This window comes from Brachyhypopomus gauderio, chromosome 15 (assembly GCF_052324685.1).
Source record: "Brachyhypopomus gauderio isolate BG-103 chromosome 15, BGAUD_0.2, whole genome shotgun sequence".
In the NCBI taxonomy this organism is placed as follows: Eukaryota; Metazoa; Chordata; class Actinopteri; order Gymnotiformes; family Hypopomidae; genus Brachyhypopomus; species Brachyhypopomus gauderio.
Window position 1 is genome coordinate 141,272 of NC_135225.1, and position 12,520 is coordinate 153,791.

General features: G+C 45.4%; 1 long non-coding RNA gene across 1 annotated transcript; it reads left to right on the forward strand.

Annotated features, from left to right (window-relative positions):
- The first annotated feature begins 1,256 nt into the window (after positions 1-1,256).
- Positions 1,257-5,541, forward strand: LOC143476962 (uncharacterized). Its single transcript, XR_013121433.1, has 2 exons — positions 1,257-1,376; positions 5,024-5,541. It is a non-coding gene; the product is annotated as an uncharacterized LOC143476962 (long non-coding RNA).
- Positions 5,542-12,520: the final 6,979 nt, after the last annotated feature.

Genomic DNA, 12,520 nt, shown 5'->3' on the forward strand with positions numbered 1-12,520 from the left:
CCAGAGGCCAGAGGCGGGTGGAGAGAGACCCGGGAATCCCACCCGCCCACGGCCCCCCACAGAGCGGCGGAGTACCAGAGCCGCACTTCCCAGAAACCCTCACCCGCCCGCCCCCGCAGGCGGGAGAGAGAGACCCCGGACAGCGCCCCACGAGTCAAGGAGCGCAGGTCCAGGGGAACCAGAGGGAACAGAGCGCCTCCCCCACAGGATGCCCCCCCCCCCCCCCCCCAGGGGCCAGCGGCAAAATCACGGCGCCACGCGCCCGGAAAGCCACCCACCACCCGGCAGGGCCCACCTCCCGCCGAGGAGCACCCGGCCGCCCCATACCACCACCGCCCAGGGGAGCGGGCCAACCGCCCCTACGCCGGGGGGCCAAGCCGGACTCCGGAGCTGCAAGGCGCCCCCCCTCTGGAGTGGTGCAGTAGTCTCAGGGGAGTGTCCATGAGTGAACCGGGCACGACCAGCCCCGACCCAGAACCAGCTGTCCTCACCCACATAACCAAACCCACCCTACATTCGCCCCTATACACCCCCACCATGCACACACCCACCCCCACACACACACACACACATACACTCAAATTCACCCTCACACCTCCAAACCTGGCCTCCCTCCAAATATGTCCCCTCCCTCCAACACGCACTCATTCATCCACCCATTCAGAAACAAGAAGAAAACAAGGACATAGACACACACTTATCCAGACTAGCACACCCTCTGCGGCAGGGGCAAATGGCTGGACCAGCAAGGACCGGTAGCGGTCCTAGGAAGCCACCAGCCCAGTCCCGTGCCAGCGACCCCCCCCCCCCCCCCCCGCCCCGGCAGGGAGCAGGAAGCGGGTGAAAGAAGGCCTTCCCACCCCTCCACCCCCAGTGTTGTGTGTAGGTGTTGGTGTATATGCATGTGTCGTAGTGTGTGATACTATGGTGCAGTTAAAATTGAGGGGACAGGTGCTAGGACAAACGTGAGTGCATGTCCACACCGTCCCCTCAAAGGCCCTCAATGTCTAAAGTGCAGTAAAAACTGAGGGACAGACAGTGGTGAGGAGACGGGTGAACCATGGCAGCAGGCCCACCTCGTCAACCTCTGGGTACCTGCCTGTCCCCAGAATCCTAAATGAGCAAGGATGTGTGTGTGTGTGTGTGTGTGGGGGGGGGGGGGGGGGGGGGGGGGTGGGTGGGAATGCTTAGGTCCAGAGGAAAGGGTCCTCTGGAAGAGGAGAGCCAGCTTGCTAGCTGGCTCATTGAGCACCGTACTTCACTGCCCCCCCAGCTCAAGGCAGGGAGCGGTCGACCCGGGGAGACCAGGGCGGCAACCCCCCCCACCACCACATCCAAGCCCGGATCCACACCACCCCCACCACAGAGAGCAGCCGGTCCGCACATCCACATACACCTAGACACACATTTCTTTCATACACGTATGCACTCACACACATTTAACCCATAAATATATACATATATACACATATACATACATACATACATCCATCCATATATATAAATATATACATACACATACATACATATATACATATATATCTACACATACATATACACCCACACACGCTAGTCCCATATACACCACACCCCTGTGTATGCACCCACAACCATACCAATCGCACAGTGAACAAACGATGACAGACATCAACAGTATTGAGGACATGCTGGTCGGAGTCCGGAACCCTACCTCCCGGCCCACCCCAGACATCCCCATCATCCACCACCCCACTCCCACCACCCAGGCACCTCGGAGCCCCAAGGCCCAGACCCAACGCCCCGACCCAGGCCGACCGACCCACCCCCCCCAGCGGCGCAACCGCAGCGGCGCAGGTCCCCCCGCTCGGGCAGGGCCCCAGCTCGGGGTCGGGGGGCCCCAGGCACCAGGCCCCGGGTCCCGCCACCCGGCCCCACAGGGGAGGCCAGCCACCCCGCCGAGGGCCAGCACCTGCCCCCCCCCACGCCCCGGCCCCACACCCCAGAGCCCAGAGGGAGCGCCACCCAAGCCCCCCCCCCAACCACCGCCCGCCAGGGCAAGCACATGCCATCCCAGGTCGGCAGCCCCGGCCCCCCCGCCCAGAAAGTGGCCGGCATGAGCAGTCTCCCCGGGGTCGACCCCCAGCCACCAACCGGCCCTCCGGGGGCTGAGGCCCCTGCCAACCACCCCGACTAGCTAATGGAACTGATCAGTGGGGACCAAAGAGAATTAAATTCCTCCAACTGGTCTTTAGAGGAAGCAGACATTCTCTCCAGACAGATGTGATCAAGTAATAAATTTTTGTAATGAGTAATATGCAGGTCCTTTTTCGTTTTCCAATTGATAAGAATGGTTTTCTTGGCGATGCATAGGGCAGTGAGAACTATGTGTGATATGTCTGCCTCTGTATCTAATTCACTGACGTCTCCTAAGATGCACAGTCTGGGGGAAGTTGGGATGCAGCTTTTAAGCCCCGTGGACAATTCTACACATACCATCTGCCAGAATTCCTTAACAGGCCTACAATCCCATATAGCATGCATATAGTTATCAATTATATTGCCTGTACAGTGGGTGCATATGTTTGATTGTGCTAGGCCCATTTGGAACATCCTTTGTCCTGTATAGTGTGTTCTATGAAGGACTTTGTATTGTATAAGTTGTAAGTTGGGGCTTTTACTTATTTTGAAGATATTTGTACATATGTCGGTCCAGAAATGTTGATCTGGATTAATAAATAGATCTCGTTCCCATTTGGCTATCGGAAGGGAGATTGAGTCATCAAATTTTAACAATAATTTATACAATTTTGATAATAATTTAGGAGTATATAGATTAAAAAATTCAGTTATCCATGCTGATATTTCTAAGTTCAGTTGATTGCGGTTGAATCTCTGTTGAATGATGGATTTTAATTGTTGATATTCCAGAAATCTACTGTTGTTTATTCCATATTCTGATACAAGTTCCTGGAATGTGACAACGTTTCCATCTTTAATAACATGTTCTAAATTTTTTATTCCCCTGTCATGCCATGATGAAAAATGTAGTACTTTCTTGTTCTGACAGATGTCTGGATTGTTCCAAATGGGTGTTAGTTTGCATGGGATGAGTGGGGACCGAGTTAATTTAAGGAATTCCCACCAGGCTGTCAGTGAAGTATTTATATTAAGGCTTTTAAAGCAGTCCTGACGCTTAATATTAGAGCTAATGTAAGGTAGGTCTGAGAGTTTTATTTTCCCGCAAAATGCTTGTTCTAGGTCCAACCATGGCCTGTCTATTAAGTCGTATTTGACCCATTTTAAAATGTACTGTAATCTATTGGCTAAGAAATATTGATAAAAATTTGGTAATTCTAAGCCACCATTGCGTTTTGGCTTTTGCAAGGTTTTCATACTTATTCTTGATGGCTTGTTTTTCCATAGAAATTTTGAGATGTTTGAATCTAGGGATTTAAACCAAGCAGCAGAGGGTTTATTTGGGATTAATGAGAATAAATAGTTAACTTTGGGTAGAACCATCATTTTAATGGTAGCCACTCTCCCCATGAGTGATATAGGTAAAGCGTTCCAACGTGTGAGATCATCTTCTATTGTTTTTAATAGAGGGATATGATTTAACTGCACCAAGTCTAACAGTTTAGCAGAGACATGTATGCCTAAATATCTAATATTACCTGATTGTAGTGGAGTGGTGGTCGTGTTCTGGAAACTACAGTTTATAGGCAAAACTGTTGATTTGCCCCAGTTGATGGAATATTCTGTTATAGAAGAGAAGCTGTCTATAAGTTTGATTGTATTCGGAAGGGAAGCTTGTGTGTTCTGTAGGAAAAGTAATACATCATCTGCGTAGAGACTTATCCTATGGTTTGTGGTTCCTGTGTTAATTCCTGTAATATTTGCATTTTGTCGAATTGCTGCTGCTAATGGCTCAATGAAGAGAACGAAAAGTGAGGGTGATAGTGGACAGCCCTGCCTGGTGCCCCTTTGCAGAGTGAAGCTTTGTGAGGTGATGTCGTTTGTCCTAACCCGTGCATTAGGAGAACTATGTAAGGCTTTGATCCAGTTAATGAAGGATGGGCCAAATCCAAATTTTGTGTAGAACTGCTAATAAATATTTCCAGTTTACCCGGTCAAATGCTTTTTCTGCATCTAAAGATACAATGGTAGTCTCTAATTTGTTAATTGTGCAGTAATCTATTATGTTTATTAGTCTGCGTGTATTGTTGGCAGATTGTCTACCCTTGATAAAACCTGTCTGGTCTGGATGTATTATAAGTGGGGTGATTTCCTCTAATCTTCTGGCAAGTGCTTTGCAAATAATTTTAAGATCTACGTTTATGAGTGAAATGGGGCGATAGCTGGAAGGAAGTGTAGGATCTTTGCCTGGCTTTAGAAGTACACTGATGTTAGCAGAATTCATGTCTGGAGACAGGACATGATCTTTTTGAATTTGATTTACCATTCTAAAAAAGGTTGGTTCTAGCACAGACCACAATTTTCTTTGTAGAATTCTACAGGAAATCCATCTGGTCCTGGAGCTTTGTTATTTGGTAGCTGCTGTAAGGCTTCATGTAATTCGGGCAGAGCAAGTGGTGAATCCAGTGCAACAATTTGTTCGTTTTCTAGCTTTGGGAGATTTATATTATTAATAAATTCTTCAATAGCTGAATCTGATGGATTAATCTGTGATGCGTATAAAGCTTTATAAAACTCTTTAAAAGCTTTATTTATTTGTTGTGGGTCGTGAATAATGCTGCCTGTTGAGTTCTTAATAGAGGAGATAGTTGTTTTTTCCTTATTAAGCTTTAACTGATTAGCAAGGAATTTTCCAGATTTATTGCCATGTTCAAAATTCTGCCAGCGCAGTCTTTGCAGTAAAAATTGTGTCTTTTTATCTATTATTTCATTTAATTCCAGTTTGAGTTTCCTCAGCTTGTTCAGTGTGTGTTCTTGTGGTGAAGCAGCATGGGCAGCTTCTAAAGATTTTATTTTTTCTTCCAATTCTAATACCTGTGTTTTTTCTGTCTTTTTCTTATGTGTGCAGTAGGATATTATTTTCCCCCGCATTACTGCCTTCCCTGCTTCCCAAAGAACACACGGAGAGGTACCTGGTAGATCGTTATATTCTAAATATGTTGCCCATTCTTTTTTGAAGTAATTAATGAAATCTTGTTCCTTAAGTAATGATGTATTTAATCTCCAGTTCCTCGTTGCTGGTGTGGTTCTTTTCTGTGTCAAAGAGAGAGAGACCGGTGCATGGTCACTGATAGTGATAGGGTGAATACAAGTGTCTGTGACATCTGTCATAATGGAATTGCTAACTAAGAAGTTGTCTAAACGAGAATGTGAGTGGTGTACTGCCGAAAAGAAAGAGTAGTCCCGGAGAGTGGGGTGTTGTGAACGCCACGCATCAGAGAGCCCAAAATCGTTCATATATTGTTTTAGGGTGTCTATAGACTGCCAGTTCCTTTGACTCACTGCTGTACTGAGCCTGTCGATATCTGGATCAAGTACCAAGTTGAAGTCTCCTCCTATTATTAGTTTGGTGTCAGAGTGATCAGAGAGTGCAGTGAAAATATTGTGGAAAAAGGAGGGGTCGTCAACATTCGGCCCATATATGTTAGCAAAACATAAACGCATATTTAGAATGGATAGGTTGAGTATTATGTATCTACCATCTGGATCAGTTATATTGTTGCTAATGGAAAAGCTTATCCTTTTGTTAATTAATATGGCCACCCCCCTTTGTTTTGAGTTGTAACAGGCTGAGTACAAGTGTGGGAACTGAGGAGAGGTCAGTGTGTATGTAGGTGTTTTAGACATATGTGTTTCCTGTAGAAAGACAATATCTGCTTGTAAGTCGTTTAGCCGATTAAAATTTTTCAATCTCTTTTCCCTCGAACCAGTTCCACGTACATTCCATGTGACGAACTTCAGTGAACTAATGTTAAAACTACTTGTTTGAGTGTTGGATGGTTGCTAAAGGTGTGTGTGTTGCACTTCTGTGTAGTATGCCTGTGTTGAATGTTTCGTGTATGTGTCTGCGTCTGCGCTACATGCCTGTGTGTCTGTGCCTGCATGAATCGGTCATGTGTGTGTATCTCCTGTGTGTTAGTGTGAGATTGTGCTATATGTCTATGTGTGTGTCTGTTTTGCCTACCTGCCTGCATGTGCGTGTGTGTGTGCATACAATACATTGCAGTCTTGAAAGTGGGTGAACAAATCGCTGGGTGAGTGTAGAAAGAGAAAAAGAGAGGGGAAGGGAAAAGGAAAAGGTGACGTACACTGAAAGTGCATATACAACAAAAAAAGTATAAACAACTAGGACTAATGACGGAAAACATACAGTACGGTGCTAATTAGACCGGCATTAGTTATTTAAATTAAACATGTCTTGTTGTTCTAGGCGAAAAGTAATGTGTAGTAAGGAGTTGGTGTCGGTGTTGATACAGTTCACCTGTTTAGAACAGCCATGGTGTTGTGTTGGTGTCGCGGTAGAGTTGACCGTTTACGTAGAGTTTATCCACTGATATTACAGCCCGGGATCCTGCCTGGATGAAACTCTTGCGGATGGGAAACAAGACCTTGCGTCGCTCCAGGATTTCTTTGGGGAACTGATCGTTAATACTGAAGTTGGTTCCCTTCAGCTCCCGGCCGCGGCTTTTCAGCAGTTCCTTTTGTTTGAAATGTTCAAATTTTGCCACGATCGGTCTGGGTCTCCGCGCATCTGGCCGTTTCCCCCCCAGGCGGTGAACGCGGTGAAAGCTGATGGTTTTGACGGTTGCCTCTGAGACTTTTAGGTGAGTCTGTATGAATGTTTTCACCGTAGTCTCGGGGTCTTCGTCCGCCTTCTCCGGGATACCTGCAAATATAAGATTGTCTCTCATACTGCGGGACTGAAGATCAATGACAGTTTCCTTTATTTTTTTGTTTTCTTCAGAGAGTCGGGTCATTCCCTCGGTGAGCGATTTCACCGACTCTCTGAGAACCGTATTTTCAGCCGCGAGTGCTTCCACTTGCTGCTGGCTAAATTCCACCGACTCACGCAACGCCTGAAACTCTTGGTGGAGAATTTCCACCAGCGCCAGGCGCGCGTCAAACCTGGACAGTTTGGTGTTGATGGACTCCAGGATGTCCGCCGTGTTGCAGGTGTGTGGGGAAGCCGCTCCCGGGGAAGCTTCGGCACGGCTCCTCTTGGTCGATGGCGTCTTGTCTGGTTTGCTCATGATAATTCTATCGAAGCTGTTGTCAATATACGTAAATATATTGTCCAAATCTTTGCGGTGCTCCAGAGTTGTTGCGTCCGTTGATACCTATGTAAAAGAAAAACAAAGAAAAACAAACACAGAGATTATTATGCTATATTTTTAGGTTGTCTTAAATTATGTTAGCGGGTAATAAAAAATATTGTTAATTTTGTTTAGCAGCGGCCTGCCGCCATGTTCCAAAGCTTCCGCCTTCTGCCGGTTTGCTGCCTGACGTGTCACTCCGTCATTTCCTACCTATTCACTGAGCTCTGGTCTAACGTCTTCTCCTTTCTGGTCTGGGTCCTCCATGCAGAATCTGCTTTGCGATTGAGTACTGGGCCTCATGCACGTCCACATCCGGCAGCACATACACAGCAGCCAGAATGAATGAAGCGAGATATTTGAACAGTTTACAGTGAAGGAAAAGATATTCCAGAGAGGCAGAGCAGTGCTTAGCAATCACTGTCACATCCATGCACCAGCCACTGTTAATGTAGAAGCAGACACCTCCACCTGTAGCCTTGCCTGAAGGTGCAGTTTGCCAGTCTGTGCAGAAGAGATGAAATCCTTCCAGCTGGTGCGCGCAGTCCGGTATCTCCTTACACAGCCACGAGTCCGTGAAGCATAACACACAGGACATAGAGTCCAGGTAGGGCTGTGTAGTCCCCACACAAGGACACCTGCACACGCCTGCACACTTCCCTCGCTTGCGGCCCTTCACTTTCTGGATTAGAGTGTGTAATAAATCTGCCGCAGATGCAACAAAAACAGGAAATAAATCCATAGGTGTTGTAGTTCTGTGTAGATACAGAACACTGTCCAGACACAGAAATAATGCATAAAAACAAACAAAACAGCTATTCATATATTAGCAGAGCTCAACAATCTCCCCTACCACCATCAGCAACATAGAGTCCTGCACCGGGATACCCACAGGTACGGGCAAATAAATGCTGAAACGGGTGGGTTTTACACATACCGCCATTTAACGGGTGAATATGCGGGCAGGTATGTTAAATACGGGTGGGTATGCGGGCGGGTAAGTTAAATACAGGTGGGTAGCACGTGAATAAGTGGTCATTTTTAGTAGACTTTTATTTGCTACGTAATGAACATAGTGTTACCTTTTGCCTGATTAGCGCCTCCCGATCGTAGTCGCGAAGCTCAGGGGGAGCTTACTTATACCGTAGCTCCGTTGGCCAGAGCGGGCTGAACTTTACTCTTCACCTGTTCTGGGGTAATACCCAAACTTCGGTTCTTTTCCAGTGGAAACATGAGCAGAGGCTGGTTATAACGCAGTACCGGGCATTTATTGTAGCTTGCTTGGTGGTTACAAAGCTAAATGGGTGGTCGTGCTAGAACAAGGAAAAATGACGAGAGAGAACTTAGCGTGCTGCTCCTGCCACAGCAGATGGGCAACTACTACCGCTGTGAACCTGTCTGATTATATTTAGTTGTTATACTGGCATTTGTTCCCTCTCATTTTGCATTGTGTTATGGCACCGGTTGGCTACATACATTTTCTTGTGTTCTACCAGTTGCTACTTTTAGATAGGAATACTGTTCCTGCACAGCAACCTTAGATTTTATTTTGTGTTGTACTGACATTTTTTCAGAGGCGCATTGAAAAATAAAGTGCTCTAAAGGAATACTTTTGATTTGTTTGATTTTTCACGGGCACGGGTGGGTAATGGGTAGAATATTAACGGGTCCGGGCGGATATGGATTTAACTTTGAAATAGCCACGGGTTCGCGGGTGGGTGGGTGCTGTACTCTGCGGGTAAAAAAAACGGACCCGTGCAGGTCTCTGCAGCAACACAACCACAAATTCCTCCACCATCACCCACACCGGTATTGTTCTCTCTGGTCTCCATCACCAGCACCCCCTCCACCACCTTCATTCACATTCTTTCATCAACATGGATGAAAGTGATGACATAGGGTGGTGGTGGTAATCAAACTTAGCTCTCATTCATTCAGTCAATCTCTCATTTGTGATATTTGTGTCTGTTCCAGTTATCAGTCAAGAATCAATATTTCAGACCCCTTTTCTGGGTGCCTCTTCAAACACCCCTAAGATCATAAACCTATTCCTGCTAGAAAGGCTGTGAATTCTTTGTTTTCTTTTATTCTTTTAAAGAATTAAAATAATTAAAGAATTATTTGTCTTTAAAAGGGATGACATTCTAGGAAGGTCCTCTGGACGTGTGTGATGTCAGTCATGATGTGATGTGAGGGCAGTCATGGCCTGGTGGTTAGGGAACTGGTCTTGTGACTGGAGGGTCGTGGGTTCGATTCCCAGACCTGAGGCCATGACTGAGGTACCCCTGAGCAAGGCCCTTAACCCTCAATTGCTCACTTGTATAAAAAAAATTATATAAAAATGTAAGTCGCTCTGGATAAGGGCGTCTGGCAAATGTCGTAAATCTAAATGTCAGAGCACTTCCTCACATGCATTTCTCTCTGCCTTCTGATTCACTCATTCCCCAGAGTGGCACAGGTCTTCTGCTGTGTCCAGAGTGGCGTTTCACCCAACTTTCCATCTCAGCTTTCAATCTCTTCCTTTGAGTTTCATGTTATCCATGTGCAGGGCTTGACTGGGACAAAAAATCGGCCCTGGCATTTTTACCAGCCCCTCATAATTAGCGGAGCACAACCAACTTGTAATTTATGTATGTGGGGTACGTTGTGGAAAAAAAACACATTTAAAAATTACTGGTTAAAGTATTTGTATTCAATCTTAGCATTATTATATCACAATCACTTTTATGATTTTATTAAATGTATCTTCCAAATTTCTCCGATTTAACAGCTCAATTCAAATTCTTCTGGTTAAAGGTGCTCCCTCCTTTAAACAGCTATAACATGTATTTGTATCTGGCTACAAACAAAGCTGCTTTATGAATTCATGCAACACAAACATGTCTTAAAAGCATTTGACACTGTTTTACTCTTATTCAGTATGGGCATATCTTGTGCCAATATTACTTTTATATATATTTTTTACACTTACTGTAGTCATGCTTAAATTGCAAAGTTTTTATTTATGATTTATACATTTTAAAATCTGTAAATTTACTTGTTTGAGTGCTTTTGAAAACGTTGAACCACAGCATAGAGGCTACAGATTCAAACTACTATGCAGCCTTTCAACACACCTTTAACCTAAATATCTAAAATGCTATGATAGCCTAAAATGGACACTTGCTGCTTATCCAACACTTCTCAGTCTTGACCACTTGCTATTTTATCAGAATAAGGGCGCGTCACTGCCAGATTTAGGGAAGTATGCAAATACCAATTAATATTGATACTAATCAATGGCCACTGCTCATCATTCTCATGTAATAAAGTCCCTGTTATCCTAACGTTACTACCTGCTTACGTACTACACTTTCCCGCTCAGTCTGTCCCTCGGTTTCTCTTTCACAAGCCTGCATCTCTGGCTGCTGCTCTCCCTGTCTGCTGCTGCTGTCTTCACCTACAGAGGACGCGGAGGCTACAGCAGTGAACATGTCTGTGATTTTTACACATTTTGTAGCATCTACATTGAGACTCTTCAATTTCTTCGTGCGTAACATCTCCGCACCCCCTTTCTGCCGCTTCTGTTGCTCCATGCTACCTCTCCTTTTACAACGCACTCAATACTGAACGTAGTGGGAATTACAGCGGACCACGCAGAGAAAGGGTGGGGCCACTTTCGTCCTATATCCTGATTGGTTCAGTCCACTGTCTATATTGAAGATGGGCCAATGGGCCGGCCCTTCTAAATTGTGGGCCGGTCTCTTAGAAAAAAAAGGGAAGAAAAAAAATACATCGGCCCCTGAAGACTGTAGGCCCACCGGGCAAATGCCCGGTACGCCAGATTACCAGTCCAGACCTGTCCATGTGTCCTACCCCACTAATCTTCACATCATTCACATCATCACAACATTGTGATTTATTGCCCTCCAGATTCCCTTAAGAACTTTGACACCCTCCTCAGTCAACTCACCATTGAAGCAAATCCACTCATTATCCTGTGTGACTTCAAATTTCCATCCAACAAACTACATTCGTCTTGCATTCTTCCTCTGCTGTTGGCATTTGACCTCGCCATCAACCTGTCTCCACCAAAAATGAACGGAAAAACGAAAACTGATATTGAAAAACATTTTCGTTAACTGAAAACAAATAATAATGGTAATTAATGACAACACAAGTTGGGAGAAAACAGCAGAGTCCTGTATGGGATTCTTTTATTAATATGACTACGAGAAAGGTTCCATGTCTTGTAGTGTAAACAGGTGATAAAATATATGGAGTAGTTCTCAAGAGGTAAAACCCCATGAATCTCAAAGCTCACACAATAGGGCTAACTGCCAGTACCTTGACAAGCTAGCCTCTGAGTTGCTCTGTCGAAAGAGAAGCAACATCCCGGCTAGGTGGCACCAGGAAGGAAACAACCATAATGGACCATTTTCATCAGTGATAGCTGCTGGTTAGTTAATACGTAGGAAAACTGCAAGCAGGAGGATGCTCTAGTTAATGTGTTGAGACTGGATGTCAACACGACTGTGTGATTTGATTGCCTTCAAAAAGTTTAGCTTTTCACTCATAATAGGGTTACGTTCCTATCTTGTGGACCGTTACAGTTTTTGTGGACAGTTGGTTGTTCAACAGTAATTGAATGTTCCGTATTTTCCAGACAAAAACCGCTACTTTTTTCCCCACTATTTGAACCATGCGGCTTATATTGAGGTGCGGCTTTTCTGTAGATTTTTTTTCACCTGTCAGGGGGCGGAGCAGAAAGTGAATCAGGTGGTAGGTCAAAGTTGTAAATCAAAGAAAGTGCTCATTTTCATTTAGCACATGCAAGCAGCAGGCACGACGGAGACATTTTTTCAAACCAACATGTGTTGTGCCAAATTCCGAGTCCCCTTGTTTGCACATGCATAAAGATGCTACAGATGACCACCGTATCTGTATGTAGCATACAGATGATGCTACAGATGTCTTTCCTCTCTCTCACTGTGCAAAATTACCAATGCTTTCCTCTCTACACTATTTTCATCAATCAATCTTCCATGTCCTCCCTCACCCAGGCTTATGGGAGCTGTCCCATCCACCCCTTGGCTAATGAAAGTGATGCACAACTATAGGAGAGCATTAAGAATTGCAGAGAGGTGGTGGAAGAAAAGTCTCCTAGATTCAGACCTCCACTCATATCAGTCCTTCCTTTCAAAGTTCTCATTGGAAGTCACATCGGCAAAGTTAGTGTACTACATCTGAGTCATTCGCATCCAACCCAAGCA